Genomic DNA, 5,565 nt, shown 5'->3' with positions numbered 1-5,565 from the left:
AAAATTAATTAAAAGTTATTTTCTATTTAACTTTAAGACTTTGATAGCAGTATGAACACTTTCACAGCTGCAGCTATACTTCAAGAATGCAGCAGAACAGCCTGAATCTCAAAGGGTAGAGCTATAAAGAAACATCCTGGAGTTTCATCTAACAATCTGTAGCATTTCCAACAGATGACACACCAGCCTGTATTTCTACTCTATGTATTGTTAAAGAAGATCTAAAAAAAACAGTGCACAAAGTTCTAGTCTTTTAATCTTCATGAAAAGTTTAAAAGTCAACTTAAATATATTGTTTCTGAGTTTTTATAAAATAAAGCACAATTTGTTTTTAAAGAATTAGTCAAATAAGGAAACGGATGAACTTCTTTCTGTTTTCTTTTTGATGGGACTAGCTGATTCACTAGATGGCTATACTGCCATCCAAAGGAACCCTGACAGGCTGGGGAGGTGGGCTGGCAAGAATATCATGATGTTCAGCAAGGAGAAGTGCAGAATCCTGCGCCTTGGGAAGAACTGCCCCAGGCACCAGGACGTGCTGGGGGACCCAGCTGGAAAGCAGCTCTGCAGAAAAGGATGTGAGGTCCTGGTGGGGCACCAAGTTCAACACGAGCCAGTAATGTCGTCTTGCCACTAAGAAGGAAAATCATGTCCTGGAACATATTAGGCAAAGTACTGCCCACACATAGAGGAAAGTGATCCTTTCCTTCTATTGGTGAGGCCACATCTGAAGTTCTGGGTCCAGTTCTGGGCCCCCCACAATAAGAGAAATGTGGACACGTAGAGAAAGTCCAAAAGAGGGCCACAAAGATGATGAAGGGTCTGCAGTACCTCGTCTTTGAGGAGAGGCTGAGAGAACTGGGGCTGGAGGAGAGCTGGAGAAGAGGAGGCTCAGGGAAATCTCACTGTTCACAAATGCCCTGAGAGGGCATCAAGCTCCTGTCAGTGGTGTGAAGTGCAAGGACACGGGTGCAAACTGGAGCATGGGAGGTTCCCTCCGAACAGCAGAACACTGGCACAGGCTGCCCAGAGGCTGTGAGATCTCCCAGAGCCACCTGAATGTGGCCCTGGACACTCTGCTCTGGATGTCCCTGCTGGTGCAGATGAACTCAGGGGGCCTTGCCATTCTCAGCCCTTATGAAATTCTCCGATTTAATAAAACAGAAACATTAACAATTCTCACAAAACTTTATGATTTTGATCAACCAGATTTCATCTCATTAAGATATAGAAAATGTTATCAGCATAAGTTATTCTAAATATTAGAATCTAAATTGAAAATCCTAAGTAAAATGTTCTTTCAAACTCCTTTACCTGCATCTCTGATCTCTGATTCAGTTCAAACAGCTAATCAATTTTCTACTTATGTCAGAATCCAAGAAGAGACCCAACATCAATTTTCCCCTCCTTTTGTTTCATAACACAAGAAATACAAGGCTACTTATTTCCCATAAGCAGCAGAGTAAGGGATCAGATACACTGATTGCAGTGCCATGGGACTTAATATTTTCAGACACAGACCTGTCAGGCTTAACACTATGCATAGGAGTCATCCAAATGATTCCAGACTTACACTGCCCCAGTAGCACCTGAACTTCAAAAGTATGAGTTAATGATTTACAGGGCAAGACATTACTGACTGCAGTCATGGGAGTCAACTCCAGGTACATTTCCTAGTTGCAGCTATTGGCCATAACTGCATTCCCAACATGCAAGTCCAAACATTGGCATCTTCCTTTTAAGATGTGAGACATTAGGTGCTCATGGAAATGGATGAGTTCTGAAGAGCTCAAAGGCAAAACTTGAGGCAACTGTGGGTACCACTTCAAAGGAATGGTCTCCAATGACATTTTCATGGCATAGGCTGACTTGTTTCCTTTTATAATAGCCTGGCTTCAGCTCCAGAATGGAGACATCTCATTTAAGTACCTAAAATTGTACGCCTGCATGCAAGTTAGGACTTCAAATTCCAATTACGGTATGTGGGGATCTAGTCAGTACAGATAGTGGAGCCTGGAGAGCTATTCAGTTCAAACTGATGTCAGCTGAAAAGCACTGACTACACTGTAGCTAGTGACTAAACCTTCACTGCTTATAAAGGGAGCTCAGATCCAAGGCCACATATAGAATCACACATTTTAGGCACCTAAAATTAGATGTCTTGAGCATGCAGCTAAAGCACTGATATTTCATATAAATGTCTCCAGAAGCTTCCTACAGACAGGTTGGGTATACAGGGCACTGAAAAGAGGGAATAAAGGAGGGAACTAAAGAAGATACAAGGAAAGATTAACTGATCAGAATACATTAGAAAATGGGACATGAAATGGAGAAACTGAGTATCTTGCAAGGAATATAAACAATCATAACCTCATCCATTTCAAAATGTGTGAAATAAATCAATGTAGAATAATATTTAATAGAAGGATGAGAAAGTAACAAGAAAGCATTATAAATGCAGTTTATTTATTATAAAATAAAGATATTAGATCTATTTAACAACATTTCAAATAGAAATCAGAGATAGAAAAATTAAGTTTTCCCTAAAATACTCTAAAACAAACGTAAGTAAAGATCTGAATTTCTCCTTCTAATCTGTTTCTAAATTTGCAACTGCAGAAGGTGTTAAGAGAAGTCTGATCTGCTTTTAATCAAGCTTTGGTCAAGTTCAGTTTATCCAGGGAATGGCATACTTTAGAACTTAGTAGAAAAGCAGCATGATCAAGTCAGCTTTTCCAGCAATAGCTCCTTGGGGTATCACTGATTGCCTCTTTAAGAGCTGAGGGAGACTGAGGCCACCACCTTCCCTTCAGTTATCAGACTTAACCAAGGTGAAGGTCAGGCAGTTCCCACAGAAGGGAGTGTGCTCTCTATAGAGGTTAGTTCTTATGGCTGCTCTTAGAGCAGAAAGAGTTAGTGCAAACAGACTTTCAGATTGCTACAGCTTATTCTAGTTGGGAAAATGACTTTGTTTTGTGTTTCCTTGCCAGCTTCATTAATAAAGAGAGATGGTTCTCTCTCAGCATCGCCCTATCGCAAAAAAAGACCACAGAATCAAGCAGGCTAATCTGTGTTAGTTTTAATTCAGAATAGTACTAGTAAAAGAGAAGCTGCTGAAGTAGGGTTTAAGGCAGATTTTCCATGCCAATGACATTTGAAATTAAGGAGTATATTTGTCCTATATGACAAAGCCACTGTATGAGCATCAAGACAAATTCACCTTTTTTTTCTTTATTTATCAGAAGGGGCTTTCCTATGTCTCACCCAACCTCTATGCTAATTTACCTATACAAAATCTGTAAAGGCATTCATGCACTCAGTTCATTACTCTAAGCTATAAAAAAGCCAGCTCTCTGTTTACACTTACTTTGGAACACAAGAAGGGCAGCTCCTTACTTACCATGGCATGAGATATTTCCAAAGGAAAAGGAACTAGGAGCTATAACCACGTTTCATGGTCACTCTCATAGAATGGCTTAGGTTAGAAGGGACCTCAAGGATTATCAAGCTCCAACTCCCTGCCACAGGCAGGGCCACCAACCTCCATCTCTGGAGGCTGCCCAGGGCCCCAACAAGCCCGGCCTTGAACACCTCAAAGGAGGGGGCATCCATAACCTCTCTGGGCAGCCTGTTCCAGCACCTCACCAGTATCTTTAACATTTTGTAACAAAAGAGGTCAAGCCTCCTCTGCAGTTATAATCCTGCATGGCTGACTGATATGAACACTGTTACATTTAGTTTGACTGCAGGTATCAGAAAATGCAAACATTCATATACATTTTAGAAATTGCTTCATGTTTTAAGCCATTTCCAAACTGAGCTACTTTAAATTTAAGCTACTACGAGACTCAGCTTTGATAATCCTCAACAAAGAGTTAGGTGGGCTTTAAGTCATTGCTGCTTGCTGTGCAGCAGTGTACTTTCAGCTGACTTGTTTTAGCTTTCTTTATAAAGTCCTCTACATACTTGTGACAGAGATCCTAAAATTAACACGTATAAGAGGATGTTAATGTATCTAGTTTCAGCCTTGCATATCATGTTTCGTCTTCTACGCAATACTCACATAGAAGTAATGGACAGGAATCAAATGAAATGCTTTGCCACTTAAGGTTTGTTTTGCTTAAAGGAACTGATGTATAAAGCCTTACATTCACAGCTTTCAGAAGGCTAAAATGTTGAAAAGCAGTAGAGCATCTTTGAAGAGGAAAAGGACAGCAAGTAAAGTTACCTGCATCATCATGTAATGTCTCAATATTCAGAAATCAGGATTAGGAAAATGGAAACTGATGAAAAATGTCTGACTTGGGCTACAGAAAGAAAATATCACCCAAAGAAGCTTCTCTGGGTGGTTCAGTAACTGTTCTTAACGGAAGCAGGAAAAAAGGGCACTGAAACCAAGAAATACATATATAGGTTTACTTGTACAAATTCATTACCCAGTCTCACAAGCTGTCTAACACAGTAGAGACACTCAAGAAGAGAATTCTTGTTCATAGTGTTTATTATTTTTGCTAGTTTATTCAATAATACAGACATATGCATTTAAGTATCGTGCTATCTCTAAACTTTGCCCACTGCTAAAGCTGACTCCGAGGAATTTAACAACCAAGAAGCATTAGTTATAGAGGTGATGTCACCCTTAAAGCTACCATATGGGATTACAACTGCAGTGGCAGGCATCCTGATGCACTCTAAGAACACCAAGGAAAGGCACCATGTACTTCCTGCAACCCACAAAGTGGGTTTGGTAATAAGCTCTGATCTCCTTGTGAAAGCAGCATCTTCCAGTGACCATCAGCAACCACAAAAAGCCTTTCTGGAGAATTTGTGAGAACTTGTTGAGCTGGTCAGAAATTCTGCATATCTGTGTTTAACCACCTCAAATAATAACTTACTCTTAAATAAAACTCAACATCAAGGCACTGTGTGCTATAAAGAACAAAATGAATTGAGTTTTTATGGTGGCTTTGTTGGTGTTGTCGGAATACACCTGGGCAAGAGTTACATTTATTTTAAGATGTCCAGCATGGTTGCCTTAATGCTATCTGAAAACAACCAAAACCACATGGCAACTAACAGCTTTATTCAAATACTATTCTGGATAATGGGCAGGCCTGCTCTGCTTTTCCAAAACTTAAATTCATCTTAGAATGAAATAAAGTTTGTATTTCACTACTGTAGTCTCAGAGTCGATATGATTTTTTTTTCCTCTTGACTGACTTCAAAATACTTCTAAGAAATATTTGATTTTTTACTTCCCTCCCCTCCCCCCCCAAAAAAGTTGCTTAACTTTTATCCTTTTATTGGTGGAGGTCATTGCCGAACCGCTCTCCATCATTTCTGAGAGGTCTTGGATAACAGGGGAGGTCCCTGAAGACTGGAGGATAGCCAACGTCACTCCGGTCTTCAAAAAGGGCAAGAAGGAAGATCCGGGTAATTATAGGCCTGTCAGCCTCACCTCTGTCCCTGGAAAGGTGATGGAACAGCTTGTGCTGGATACCATCTCCAGACAACTGGGAGAAAAGGAGGTTATCAGGAGTAGTCAGCATGGGTTCACCAAGGGGA

The sequence above is a fragment of the Meleagris gallopavo genome, chromosome 1, assembly GCF_000146605.3.
Source record: "Meleagris gallopavo isolate NT-WF06-2002-E0010 breed Aviagen turkey brand Nicholas breeding stock chromosome 1, Turkey_5.1, whole genome shotgun sequence".
NCBI lineage: Eukaryota > Metazoa > Chordata > Aves > Galliformes > Phasianidae > Meleagris > Meleagris gallopavo.
This window is presented reverse-complemented; position numbering follows the sequence as displayed.